Below are 15911 nucleotides of genomic sequence, written 5' to 3'. Positions count from 1 at the left end.
TTTAAGAAAAGAATCACATAGCTGTTGAGAAACAGGCAAGGTGGTGGCAGCATCAACTTTAAGCAGTCTATTTATAGTTTGAAACAAATGTCTGGGGTTTCCTTGATTGTTTTCAATAGTCTGAGAGAAATAAGAAGATCTTTCAGTCTCAATTAATGCTCTGTAGTCACCCAGAAGATCCTTCCAAGCCAAATAATGACCATTCAAGCCAGTAAGACGCCATTTGCGCTCCATTTTTCGACATGCAGCCTTCCTAGTGCGCAAATTGTCATTATACCAAGGAGCAGTGCGGGCAGAAGTAACCTTACGTGACCTTAGAGGAGCAAAAGAGTCAAGATTAGTAACAAGAGCATTGTTAAACTGTGAAACTTTCTCCTCCAAAGATGTTGAATGCTGGTCACTTAAAGTGGATACAACAGAATTAGAAAAAACTGTTTGATCAATAGACTTCCACTTCCGGAATGTTACAGTTCGGTTTGTAGGCACACTTGAATGATGCATCTCCAGATTAAAGAAAACAGCTGAGTGATCCGACAATCCAATGTCAACAGATGATAACTGTGATACAAATGAACCATTTGTTATCACAAGATCCAGGGTATGGCCTTTAAAATTAGTTGGACCTGTTACCAACTGTGAGAAGTCAAGACAGTCAAGAAGCGATAAAAATTCCTTAGCAAACACAGAGTCACTTCGGTCCACATGTATGTTAAAGTCCCCCACAATAAGAATTCTATGGAACTTCAAGCTCAACATAGACAAAAAATCAGCAAATTCTAATGTAAAAGCTTCATGTGATGTCTTAGGTGGTTTATAGACTGTTGCAATGATGGTAGATGTAGGAGCAGAAATACTCAGAACCAGGCATTCAAATGACGAGAACTGGGAAACAGATACAGGACTTATCTTGAATTGCAGGTTGTAAACTACAATAATGCCTCCACCTCTGCCAGATAACCTCGGGAGATCTAAGATTCCAAAACCAACAGGCGTGATCTGATTAAACAGAAGTCCATCATTTTCTCTATGCCATGTTTCGGTTAAGAACAGGAAGTCCAACTTTTTGTCCAGAATAAAATCCGATAAGATCAGTGCCTTGTTATTCACAGAGCGGGCATTAAATAATGCAGCATAAGCCGAGCTATGAAATGGAGTCAACAATGACTTAATCTCCACGCGGGGTACCAGTATTAAATTACGTTGATCAATACCAGTATAAAACAGATTGTTAGTCTTACGTCGGTATGTACAAATACAAATGCTGGGAGAAGATGAAGTTGTAAAGCTTCGCCTCAAGCCCCGGTGAATATACCGTTTAAGACAAATGATTTGGGGGTGAGTTGCACTTTAAGTAAATTATTACCATCATCAACTCAGTCAGGTCCTTCAGAAGGAATGGAAGCACAGGCTCATCTGTCTGGTATTTTTTCAGGAAGGGAGTGAAGGTCCTGGCGAGTGCTGTGTAGAACTGCAATTTGGCCAAGATGAGTGGATCCTTCATGGCTGCTGCAACTGTGTCATAGGATGCTGACAAAGAGAGGCAGACAGAGAGGCAGGACATTTCAACTTAGCCATATATTACAAAAACTATGACAAGGCCACACCAGCACAAGGGTTAGGACACAGTCACAGACCTATTCACTGCATTTAAGAACGGCCTACCTGTTCCAGGGTTCGAGAGTTTCTTTGATTTCACTGCTTCCATGTACAAGAGCAGTGATGGCCAGACTTCCAGGGCTCTCTCCACAACCGGAAGGTTTTCCACCCAACGATGGGCACAGAAAGAAAGGGGGAACACACTAGACTTGGTTACTGTGATGTAATCCTCTCTCCTGGCGGGCACATTGAGGAACAATGTGTGCATTGCTTTCAGCAACTTGTCCAGCTGCCATGCAGTGAACCCACACTTGAATGCGTTGTGTAGCGTGTGTAGGCCACAGCTCCCCACACAAATGAGCTGAGCACCTGAAAATTTCATTGCAAAACTTAATATTAGAAACCAAATTCATATTTTGTATCACATGGAGATGTTTTGTACTGCATATGTTGCACCCATGCATCAATTTTTGCTCTGTAGCACTATGAGATTGTTTGTTCACTGTAAACTACAAATAAATGCATAATGCACTACAAATAAAATGCATTATTCTAATTATTAATAGATCACATTCACACTCACCCACAAACAGTAATAGCATTCTAAACTGCTCACCTCCATACTGCTCAGCGTGATCTTTCTGGAAAAGGTCGAAGAGTTTCCAATTCACACTGGGCCCATCCATTGAGATGGACACCAAGTCCCTGAGGTTCAGTCTGTCCATACATTCCTGAAAAAAAGGGTTGCATTTGATTACTCAAGATAAGAGGATTGGATGAGCAGATATTGTTAAGGGAAATAACTAATTGGTCATGTAATATTGCAGTTACAGAAGAGTATATGCACACAAGTTGAGTCTATCAATATAAATTGATGAGCTTTTAAAGTAAAAAATTATTATCCTTGCTTACTTTGAGATGCGACAGCAGGTCTTGTGCAGTGGAATGTCCCATAAACTGAGAGCCCAGATATCTGGACTGAACCTGTCCCTCGTTCCAGAAGCGGACGTGCACATCCAGCTGTTTGTTTTTCGTAGTCTCGTTGAGACTCTCATCAAACATCAGAACGAATGGCGATTTGTTGACTTTGGACACCAGTTCTTCTTTGATGTGAATAGCTAAACCAAACTTGGCTATGTAAGCTGTTTTGTCGGGACCGCAAGTAAACGTTTTAGCGATGTCGGAGTCAGGGAACATGCACTTGAAAAGCTCTGAGATACCCTCATTTCCATTGTAGGACTGGTGTTTAGCGATTGAGTTAAGAGTCCACAACACCTCGGCTTTCATTGTTGGTGTGGACCCAAAAGCTGTGCGCAGATCCACTCTAGTTGCGGTCGTAGCTGGACGGTCTGCAGCGCTAGCAGCAAGCTGGCTAATATTAGCTCCTGCTGCCGCTTCAGGCACATTAGCAGCGAGCTGGCTAACATTAACGTTAGTTGGTTGAAACACGCAGGCGATGGAAGGAGTTTGTTTTTGTCCATTGAGAGCGTTCATGTGCTTAGACCAGGCACGGCGCCAGGATTTCAGTTTTGGATGGGCCAGACCAATTGTGGGTGGGCCTTAAATTAAAAACGTTAAATTTAAAAACGTTATCCAATCACTGTTTAACCTAATAAAAATTACTGACTAATATCATCTGTGCGTATAATATAGATTTTAATAGCTTGCTCTTTAAATATTTTGTTGCATTGTAAAAAGTGTCGGTGCATAGGACGGACCTATCCGCGATCGCTCTCCATGGTTCTGACCAAAGAAGAGCGCTTTGTAATCTCCATTACGCATCATACCTGGCGTTGTCTCTTAGTGCGCTATGAAGACTCTTGACTATAACTTAACTAAAGGTATACTACCACTAAAGGTATACCATTGCTAGGCGTCTTCAGGGCTATCATTCACTCTCGAGGCAGAGGCGCTGGCGCCCTCCTAGCAATGGCGCTGGTCGCCGAGAAAGATATGATACATCATGAGATGCGCAAATATGTCTGGAGACATGACATGTAAGACATGATTTTGACCACTTCAATGAGTTTTGTTTTGTAGAAAGACTCTTTTTAAAAGATTTTCGTTTTGTATAAATTGTATCTTAATTTTGATGAATGTTTTGTCAACCCTGTATTTAAAATAAGAAGAAAATGTATAGCAGACAATGTAATAAGGCGCCGCATTGATCGCATTGCACGTGAACTGAAGGGCGCCGAAACTCAGCTTGTGCCTCACAGATTTGAGAAATATAGGCTATCTATCTATTATAGAAAGCTTGACATGTCTACTTTTAAACGAAAATATTCAAAACCAAAAGAAATAGGCTCTCTGATTATGAAATCCATATGAAATGTGAATTTCTCTCTGGCGTTCATGGCGAGTCCGCATCGTCAACTTCATCTTTGCAGCGACAAAGAAAACACCAGTTTATTAATAAATAATTAAATGTCTCCTTGCTTAGACACATTCATAATCATTACTTTTACCGGTTCTTTGTGGCTAACTTTAAGCGTTCGGTCGTGCGCTTGAGTGCGGATATTACAAACGCTCATTATCCTGTGTAGGCTATATAAGTAGTATAATTAAAATAATATACAGGGGCGATTTGTCCACGAATGGCTTAAATGAACAGCTACTAGTCGACTAGAATTTTTTTTAAGTCGGAGGCAGCCCTTATTCCACATATTTTCGAACCAGGAAGCAGGCCATTCTGGGTTGAGCAAGCGACCCTACGGAATGAGCGAGCGGAGCGGAATATTCAGAAATGCGCTCTCCGCTCACGAGCTCTGATCGGAACCAACCCGAACCACTGTCTGCTGAATTTGCGCAGAAACATCAAAATAGACGTAACCAGCTTTTTAAATTTGTTTTTAAAACTAAACATTTAGACTATTTTAGCACAAATGATGAGCTTATTGACGATTTTTTATAGTTCTTGACAAAATTAGAATTTTTTTTTTTTTAAAGAAAAGTTTTGGGTGGGCCTGTTGAAAAGTGGGTGGGCCTAGGCCCGTCAGGCCCACCCATAACGCCGTGCCTGGCTTAGACGACTTGGCATGAGACTCTAATGCCTTCATTCCCATTGTACCTAGCTGAATCCTTTTTTTGTATATCGTTCCATAAGCCTCAAAAACGTCTCAGGTTACGACTGTAACCTATGTTCCCTGAGAACAGGGAACGAGACACTACGTCAGAATGACGCAATGGGGAACGCCTCAGGCGTGACAGGTGTCTGAAATCACTATCAAATCACGGCAATCACATTGACCGGCGACAGCCCGTGAATCATTAACGTGAATGATTAACGTGCGACCTGCAAGTATAAAAGGGCGCCTTGCAAACATGACAAACATCCTATCGTCTGAAGGGACTGTTGCAGGCAGGCCCCGAGGCATGGCAGGAAGACGTAGTGTCTCGTTCCCTGTTCTCAGGGAACATAGGTTACAGTCGTAACCTGAGACGTTCCCTTTCGAAAGGGAACTCTACACTACGTCAGAATGACGCAATGGGGAACGATATACCAACGCCACCATGCTAAGGGGAGTGCATGCCCAATGGCAGTGACAACTGTCAGGACCGGCAATTCAAATGAACGCTAGAACCACTCACCCCCAGGTCACACTGGGCTGTCAGTGACAGCACTCCCTACGGTCATAGCCCAAGCTATATGATACCACAGAAAACCTCCATAAACATAGTTTAGTGAAAGGTCTACCTGGGCCTGCTCAAGGGCCTAGGACCACAACTTCAACTTCTTAGAAGGGGTCCCTTCTAGGGAATGTGGCTAGGGAACCTGAGGGAACCCCAGCCAGTCACTATTCAGGGGAACGTGCCACCTGAAATGCCACCAGGCAGGCCTGACCTGGTGTCACCATATAAGACACTACAGTCTGGCCACTTCCTGTCTGTCCGAAGACAGAGCCTCTGGACACTTGCCTTTAGGAAGGCATCCAACCCGAGGGACTGCGAAGCAGGCAGTGAACCACTCGGACCGGATCTCAGAGACGGGATATCCTGGAGAGTATGACTCAACATAGTGCTTTACAACCCTTGCCAGCGAGGGGAGTTTCTCTACTCGATCCACGGATCAACCCAGTGTTTGTGTTTCAAAACACTAAGGAGGCCTGTGAGGGCCTAAGGACTGATCTAACTGGGAGGCCTCATGAGAGGCCTACGACCGACTGATCAGACTCAGGAGACCACATACTCATACTGACCCTCAGTGAGGGGAGCATTAGATCTACCTGGTAGGCAACCAGGCTGTAGCAGGATAAAGAGGTTCCAGGAGGGAACCCGTAGCAGAGAATACAAACTTGAGTTGAGCCAGGGCGCAAGCTCACCTTCGGTAGCTGCCTGATAAGGTCTGCTAAACTGAAAGTAAGCTGCCACTAGCTTACAAAACCCAGCACCACAGTGAAACTACTCAGGGAGACCTGGAGAGGCCTACTACCTGACAACCACAGTATGTGGGAGCTCACCTTCAGAGAGGCCTGGTGAAGCCTACTATCTGATAACCACAAAACGTGGGAGCTCACTTTCAGAGAGGCCTGGAGAGGCCTACTACCTGAAAAACCATGCTCAGTGGAACACACACAGTAAGTGGGAGCTAACCCTTCAAGGAGGCCTGGTGAGGCCTACTACATGACAACCACGGTATGTGGGAGCTCAACTTCAGGGAGGCCTAGCGAGGCCTACCACCTGAAACACCATGCTAAGTGGAAACACACAGTAAGTGGGAGCTAACCTTCCAAGGAGGCCTGGAGAGGCCTACTACATGATAACCACAGTATGTGGAAGCTCAACTTCAGGGAGGCCTAGTGAGGCCTACTACCTGATAACCACAGCGCATGGAAGTTCACTTACAGAGAGGCCTGGAGAGGCCTACTACATGACAACCACAAAACGTGGGAGCTCAACTTAAGGGAGGCCTAGTGAAGCCTACCACCGTACATGGGAGTTCGCTTACAGAGAGGCCTAGAGAGGCCTACTACCCATTACCAGAAAAACCACATTAAGTGGAAACTCAAAGTATGTTGGAACTCAACTCCAGGGAGGCCTGGTGAGGCCTACTACCAGAGAAACATGACATGAAGGAGCTTACTTTCAGGGAGGCCTGGAGAGGCCTACTACCTGACCCCCACAAAAAATGTGGGAGCTCATCTACAGGGAGGCCTGAAGAGGCCTACTTCCTGAAACAGTCTAGTCAGCTGGATGTGACTGCTGCTGGGGACTCGCCTAACAGGGAGGCCCGGTCGAGCCTACTAGCTGATAGCGAGTCTTTCTGCTACTTTAATGAACACTGCTGGAACCATACTAATAAAAACTTTTCCTATAGTTTTGTCCTAGTGTATGCTCCACAATGTTGTGACCCACCTCCGAGGAGGCCTGTTAAGACCTACTACTCGTTAGTGAGTCTTCTGCCCGAACTACCAGGGCCAACCACCGAAGGTGAGCTGGCCTAGGAGCCCTATCTTAGGGGCTACCCAGTCAAGGAGGCCTGCTGGGGCCTACTACCTAACTGTGCAGCCTTCAAGGCAGAAAACTGTTACTACAGCGCTTACAGCATCCTGGTACCTAATCACATTGCCAAAGGCAGTGTACTCAGCAAAAAGCAATACCCTCATAGCAGGGGAGTACAACATACGCCACTCTGCCTAGTGGAGGCCCCATTTTAAGGGCCTACCTACTAAATGCATGGGCATCAGCTCATGTCAATGCTCTGGCTTCAAGGGAGCGGAGTTCAAATACCGGAATGAAATGTAGTTAGAACTCCCTGCTCAACCGGAGCCATCATGGTGTGAGGTAGATAATACAGAGCTGAGAATGGATTACTCAAAACTACCCTGCGTTAGCGGGGGAGTAACACCAAATGCCCCTGAAATGTTAGACAGGGAGCAGGCCTGCAAGTGGCTCCAAAGGGTGACAGGGATTTGACCTGTGCCCAGCCTGGGGGAGCGGAGCTTGCTTGCAAGCCAACCAACCTTCACCCATCGTTCGAGCGGTTCAGCTCAACGGGCTGAGTGGAGCCAGCTCTAGAGGCCTAAAAACAAGTAGCTCTGTTCGGCAGGGTCTGGCAAACTATCACATCGCAGAGCGAAAGACAGCCTGACCCGCCTGAAGGATCATACCTCAACTACCACCCTGCATTACTCTATCACCCCTGAATGCAGTGAAAGGGGCGGGCCTTGGCCAACAACTCCCATTTAAGGGAGGAGGCTGAAATCTCGGGGAGGAAGCCTAACACATAATGAATGCGGCAGCTATACTTAGCAGAACGCCTCCAACATCCCAAACATAGCCTAGGCCAGCTACAGAGGCGGCCCGGGTTAGGGCCGACCTATAAGCATAGATCTACCTGAGGGCTCGAAGGAGCCACAGCCTACTCGTTTGAGAGGCTGTGAAACACTCAACCTACTGACACCTTACAGAGCTCAGGGGAGTGAAATACTCAGGATACCAAAGTCACAAACCAATAGGTAAGACCTAAGATCTATCTGAAGCACCAGCGTCAGTCCAAACCTAAAGCAAAAAAGCTTTTTTTTTTTTTTTTTTAGGAAGACCAACTACTCTATCCCTAGGTGGCTAAAAGCCCTGAGGCTAAATAGAGATGAGTGGTGGCCCACCACGCATAAAAATGTCATGACAGGAAGGCCATCACATACTCACACGGGAGCCAAATCTTTTTTTGAGCTTCTCCCTAAATCGTTCTAGCCACAAGCTGGGGGGGGGGGCTTCAGGGCCCTGAAGTTCCAATACCTTACCTCATTGCTCCTCTAAGAATGACTCCCTAGGTCTATACAGGGAACAAGGTCTGTAGAGAAATACAAATCAGTGTTAGTATACACACAGAAATTATATTAAAAACCAACCAGTTCACCTGCGGCGTGCGGAGTGAAGACTCGCCAGAGAGTTCTTTATGAACCTGGGGTCCATCACTTTACATGCCTGAAAGAGGCGCTCTCACCAACCAAGCCGAGGCGGGCCATCAGAACCTTGTTCTCATCATAGACCCAGCCCCAGGCCTGGTGTAAGAAACGCCTGGGGAGTCGGGAAAAAGAGGAGAGGGCTGGGATAGTAACAGCCCTCCAGGAGATGATCCATCACTAACGCTGTGATCGTTTGTACTGGATCACCTCCCTCAGATCCTTCTTTTTCCTGCGGGAGTCACGCCTCCTCTGTGACCTGCTCCTACATGGAGGGGGTGCACGAGAGGCGACACTAGCTCTCTGGCCCTGTCTACGGCCCTCAGGTCGTGAAGGGCCAGGCTCTCCCGCCTGTCTGGGCTCGGATCCGGATCTCAGCGGTATACAGGTCTTAAACGCCGCTGAGCGCGCCTTCGCCTCCCTGAACTTCCCAACCACCGCCTCCACGGAGGTGCCAAAAAGTTCAGAGGGCGAAACCGGTGCATCAAGGAGAAAGGCCTTCTCTTTCTCCCCGATGCCAGCCAGGTTCAACCACAGATGCCTCTCCGTGGCCACCATTGCCGCCATCGATCGACCGATCGAAGCGGCAGTCTGTTTAGTGGCCCGGAGAGCAAGATCTGTGGTGCGGCGCAGCTCAGCCACCGCCTCAGGGGACAGCCCTGCCCCCTGGTCGAGATCCCCCAGCAGGTCGGCCTGGTACGCCTGCAACACCGCCATAGTGTGCAGGGCAGCACCGGCCTGACCCGCTGCCGTGTATGCTCTGCCATTCAAACGCGCTGTGGTCTTGAGCGGTTTGGATGGCAGGGCTGGAGCACTCAGTGTCGACGCCCGCCCAGACACGAGATGGTTCGCAAACGTCTCGTCAATGGGCGGCATCGACACATACCCATACTCGCCGATCCCCTCAACATCAGCGAAACTAGCCCGCTGATGTCGGTGGATCCGAGCAGAGTATGGGTTCTTCCATGCCCTCTCGATCTCAGTATGGAGATCAGGAAGAAATGGAAGGCTCGCCTGAGCTGGTGGTCTATGGCCGGGGAGAAATCGATCGTCCAGCCTGCCACGAACAACTTCTCCCCTAACGCGCCGCCATGGCAGTTGCAACCTGTCAGTGGCGCGTTCCATTACATCCAGCAGCTCAGCATACACGGGGCAGGGTGGCTGAGAGGGTTCAGGGTCCACCTGAATGACCTCCTCATCATCCATCACCTGCCCGTCCTGAAGAGCATCTGTTGCAGGCACAGTAGGAGAAAAATCCTCTTCGTCATCCACCTGCAACTCACCCTCGTCATCCGCCGAATCATCTGAGAGGTTAACACCCCTCTCAAGACGATCGGCGAGATCCCTCTGGGAACCCCATGACATGAGTCGCCGCTCTGCCTCAGCGCGAGCGGGACCCGAGCCACGAGGTACAGATGGTGAGCCCTCCTCACTCGAGAAGAGGGCTAGACGAGAGCGGAGCGTTTTCAACGCAAAACGCTCACAGTTTGCACAGACAGCTCCCTCAAGAGCCGCCTGTGCATGCTCTTTGCCCAGACAGAGAACGCACAGTTCGTGTGAATCACCCGGCGTCAAATACCTTGGGCACGGATCCGCACACCTCCTGAAACTTTCAGCCTTCTCCGTGCGTTTCATTTTCTTTGCCGACTTTTCCAGCGATATCAAACAGACAGTCCCTGAAGACGAAAAGATGTTTGTCATGTTTGCAAGGCGCCCTTTTATACTTGCAGGTCGCACGTTAATCATTCACGTTAATGATTCACGGGCTGTCGCCGGTCAATGTGATTGCCGTGATTTGATAGTGATTTCAGACACCTGTCACGCCTGAGGCGTTCCCCATTGCGTCATTCTGACGTAGTGTAGAGTTCCCTTTCGAAAGGGAACGTTGTTGTCCACTGGTTTTAACCAATGACGAAAAGAGTTTTTATCCAGCCACGCTTCATTAAATTTACATTTCCCCATAACCTCAGAATGAAATTGGTAGCTAGCTAACGTAAAACAAACGTTAAAAATATAACGGCGTCAGTCAACCTTTCCCGTGGAATGCTGAGATTTTCTTTGATTTTTCGCGCTTCTCCTTTGCTTGAGGTCTGTGTTGTGTTGCAGCCTATGGTTGTGGTTACTGAAGGCATCACGTGTTCGCAGTATTTTGTACTGTGACCCGGGGCTGCGTTGCGTTCTCAATTATTGGTTCCGCAACTCTTTATTTATACTACGTTATTTAATCAAAATAATCGTGGTTGACAAATGAAACTTTTGAGGAAAAATACAATACGGAGAAGTTACATACAGCACAATTTTTAAGACCCAGACATCAAAATTCAAGACTTTTTAAAGACTTTTTAAGGTATTATTTCCAAATTAATAAATTCAATGCTTTTAAGACTTTTTAAGACCCCGCGGGAACCCTGTTTAATACTTAAACAACCAGTTACACTAAGCAGTAAATATTACCTGATGCTTTATACAGGAGCCAACCACCAGTTACCCCACCAAGTTTGGGATATAATTCGGTGAGTTTATCGCATAACTGTTAAAGAAAACAGGATTAGTTAATCTAGCTGCTATCGCTGCTCTTTATGACCATTCACAAAGATAATAATATGAACAGGTTCTTTTTGACATTAAGTGTAATGGCACATTACGTCATGTACTTTACCTCCTGATGAGTCATGTTTTCATCAAGAATGGCAGTTCTGCGTCCTAGTCCTGCCTGTGTATGGAGCAGTTGATCTGGGCCACTAGGGGTCCGCTCACATTGAGCCGGCAGCAGGTGGAACATGACCTGAAATGGTTTTGGTTTAATGGGCACCGGACATGTTCCAGTGAAGCGTCGTTTTCCTCTGCGATTTGAGAATAATCCAGGAAAGGACCTATTGTAAACATTGTAAAATGTAGGTCAGAACATTGTAGATGAACAGACCTACAATTCATAACCAGGAATGCAATTTTTGTTTCTACTGACCTGGTCATTTCTGTTTGAACAGAAGATGATGGCTCCTGAGGTTGGACTCTAACATGAGTTGATCTGACAAACAAAAAAATGGTTTAATTAAGTTTCATAATGTATGTGTTGACAATGACATTCAGTTGAAATTCTTGAAAAAAAGTATTGCTATACCTATTTATACCCTCACTCATAGAAGGTCCATCAGCTCTTGCTTGAGTCAAAAGTGACAAAAGGTGCCTTGCTGATCTCAGCACTTCATTGTCTCCCTTGTGAAACAAACACGACATGGATTGAAGATAGAGCGTAGCTTAACAATATATCACGTCATGTCAAATTATTAATGCAGATACAGAGCTGCGTATCTCAAAAGCTTTGCGGAGCTAAGTTGATCGTAAAGAGTATAGATGGGTTTCCGTTTCTCGAATTACCCATTATCCTCTGCGGCGCGCCGCCATGTTGTGTGTCAAAGCTGTCAGTAAGCAACTGGGAGACACGGCTCATTCACTGTGCTGCATTAATAGAAAGCCAGTTAATATAAAGTTTTTTTGACTCTTTTGTGTTGAGATAACGATGACAAATTCCTCCAAACCTGGCGACAAGGTGAAGGTTATTTACAGGGACACATTAGGCGATGTTTGCAAGGCAAGATATGATGTGAAATTGAGTTATATCAATGGAAAGGATCCTTACACAATGTCGAAAGAGGACTGGTTATGTAGGCTAATTCTGCGGCGTACCCCGAATTAAGAAGAAAGTCTCTGGAAGCATACAATTATTTTGTTAGAATGTGCGAGTTAAAATTTTATGTGGTCGCATTTATGCGAGTGGATGGTCATACACTAACGTTACTCAGTTAAATTCACGCATGAATTCTCCTGCATTGAACTTGTTTTAGCGCCCGCCAAAGTCTTATTTGATCGGTGAGTAATGTAGATGAACTGGGTGCATGTGTAACTGAAAGAACGTGCAGATAGAGAGAGAGCCGGTCGCGCGCGCGCACACCCTCTCTCTTCGGAGCCAGGCAAACGTGTAAACAAGACTTCACCGTCTCCAAACTAAGCGCTGTCTTGCTCTCTCCCTTGTGGAAAAGTTAGTCTGGAGCCCTGCATTGACGGTTCACATCGCTGTAGCCAGGCGGCTGATATCTGCACAGCCCTTATTATATGGTACATTTAGACTCCGTGTCAAGACAACACCATCTGGGTAAAAAAAAACACAACAACAACACAACGCTCCGAACTAATTTAGTGAGGAGAGAGATGGAGAGCAGAGGCACGGAGCGATGTGCTCCAGGTGTAACTTAGCCTCTGCCTCTGGCTCGACCAGCTGATGTGGCCACAGAGAAAGTGATGAAGGTGGACCTCTCAAGGGCTGTGTCGATAGCCGCCTGGGTACAGCGATTTGACAGCCGATGAGAGCTAGCGCATTTAGCTAGCCCATCTTGGAAATGATTAACGTTAGCTAGATAAAGTGTCACATCTCCAGAGCACAAAACCTCTAAATGTTCACAAGAGCGGCACTGAACATTAACTCCAGCCAAACAGAGAATAATCGTATGATTTTTATGTTCAGAATAATGCCGATTCAGGATATTATCATGCTCCGTAACACAAACGCTTGACCCTCTTGACACACAAGATGGCGCCGTAAGGAGTTGCGGGAGAAATGTGACGTCATCGGAAATCTATCTATTGGTGCCAATGGTTCTACGTTCACCTCAGGCCTACGATGCTTTTGAGATACGCAGCCCTGGTTAATGTCGGAGACAATTCACGTTATAACACAGAGATTAACTAATATCGTGGTAGAGATTTAACTTCTAATTTATAATTGCTGAATTTAATTTATAATTGTGATTGGGTTGTATTTAATGATGCTATAGTTGAATAAAATGGTCTTTGCCATCATGTAAAACCCAGCCATCAATTTAGTATTCTGTCACAGTGACTAAAACAAACAATTCATTCTGTCTCAGCGTATTCCAGTTGTTTTACTAAAACTTAATATCAATGCCAACGGCGAGAGAATTCTGGATTTATTTGTATTACGTTATATCACTTTTGCAGTGGACAAATCACCTTACTTTGCACGGGGGTAAAAATAAGTCTCATAAGACACTTGAGTAAACCGCTCGTGTTTTGTGTCTTAAATCATAACTCGTACTCACCGCTCTGTCCATTTCAGCAAATTACGTTTTGTGAAGGCCTCTCGTCTCTAACTGTTGCTTTGGTGCTTGTCAACACGCGCTTGCACCACCTGCTGGTGAAGCCGACTAATAGCAGATGGAGAATATGCTCGGTAATCTATTGCTTTTCCTGCAGTTCATGGATGTCAACGTAATATTTTCTGTCGAATTTGAACCACCGAATTTGTGGAAGCGAATTTTCAAAGCGAAATAAAATGGACCGAAAATTGCCTGTTGAATATTATAGGTTGTATTTTTAAACAGTTTGAATATTTTGGAAGTGAAATATGAAAGGTGAATATGGATTATTGAATTTTTAATAATGAAAATGTGTTTGAAATGTTTTTAATTGAAATATTCACAGCTTAAATATTCAACCATGTTGAATTTCAGCCCATAAAAATGCAAGCCCTAAAAATACAATGGATTAAACTGCAAGCATGGTTAATGCAATGCATATTTTTTCTCAATTAGTGCAATTCAACAGGCTTTTTGTTTCAAAAACATTTGACATTATTTTACTTCCATACACACCAACCTATTCTCATCCTAGGGCGTCATATACTGACGCTTTTGACATTTCGTCTACATCGAACGCACATGGCACCCTTTAGAGTCAATATGACACGCACAGAGCTTTGTTCGGTTATGGGTAGGTTTAGGTCTGGGGTAGGGTTAGGGTTAGACCGCTAGGAGGCGCCTTCTGGCCTATATCTATCTGCGTCTCATATTGACGCTAAAGGGTGCCATGTGCGTTCGATGTAGACGAAATGTCAAAAGCGTCAGTATATGACGCCTTGGCACACACACACACACCAAAAAATAACTAGCTCTCTTCTGCTATATACTAGGCTACTACTAATATTATAATACATCCCTCACCTTCAAATGCTATTGAAAACCCTGATTCTCTTAGAAAAGTCATTAGTACTCTGATCTGTGCCCTATCTTTCATACCTTTCGTGAACTTCTGCACCCTTCCTCAGTTTATTCCTCATTATATCTCCTACAAATGATGTTTTATAAACAAAGTTCGGGAGGAGCACGTTCAAATAATCAATCTATCAATCATCTCATCAAACAATTACCATGTCTACCCTATCAGCATGAGAGGAAGCATATATATATATTCACTCTGTCAACTCACCTAACTTCCTTGACAGTTTCAGCATCCCTCCACCACCCCGACTCCTCACCCTTGGCTTGTTCTTTCACAGCCAGGAATACGGGGGGAGTACTCTGGGTTCGGGCCGAATACCGAGCCCGGAGCCCTCTCCTCGGACAGCACGCCAAATACGCATTTATTCTATCTGACTTATTTGTAAGTGTGAACTAGTGAAGTAATGATTATATGCTCTACTGATTCCTCTTCCTCCTTTTGTGTTTACCATGAATTTTTCAACATCTCTCTGCCAATTACTTTCAAGTTTGTACAGACATGTACATAGGAGCTCATGAAAGAAGAGCTTTAGGTTTTGAATAACAGAGTGATATATCCAAAAATATAATATTATGGCAAAGGTGTTTGCAATGCAAGACAAATGTTTGCATTTGAGATGTGTTTGTGATATTTTGAATGCAGTGCTTCATTTTGCAAGAGATGTGAGGCATTTTGCATTTTGTGTGTGCAATTCTTGGATTTGTGTGTAAAGTTTTGGAAAAAAAAGAAAAAACTAGCATATGCTACATGCGCTGGAACCCATACATTTTACCTGACTATCTTTATAAGGGGTGGTATATTGCCCTTTTCACATGTCCCCAGAGTGTGTATTAGGGGTGGGAATCTTTTACCATCTCACGATTCGATTCGATTCCGATTCTTGAGGCCACGATTCGATTCAAAATCGATTTTCGATTCAAAAAGATTTTCGATTCAAAACAATTCGATTTTATTCATAATGATTTCTAATCAGGTTTCTGATCATGATCTACTCTCATCTGCTTTGCAATACAGAATGACAAACGGAGACATTAAAGTGTCTTTTTCACATTTATTAAGTTCAATTCTCAGGGAAGTGCCTTTTATCAAAAACATTGAAAAAATATTTTTACTTGGTACTTTTAAAGCAAAGTATTTATGATGACCCATAACGAACTTACTTCCAATACTTCCTATATTAATTGTATTAATAAAACAAATGGAAGTGATTTGGCAAGTCAACTGTAAGGTTACATTTGCCAGCATATGTCCCAACATTGCTGAGAACCAACAGGAAAATAAATGTGTGCCTGTACTAGCAGCATACGTGTAGTAAATTAATACAAACTTCAGCAT

The sequence above is a fragment of the Rutilus rutilus genome, assembly GCF_951802725.1.
Source record: "Rutilus rutilus genome assembly, chromosome: 19".
Taxonomy (NCBI): Eukaryota; Metazoa; Chordata; class Actinopteri; order Cypriniformes; family Leuciscidae; genus Rutilus; species Rutilus rutilus.
Note: the sequence above shows the minus strand (reverse complement) of the source record.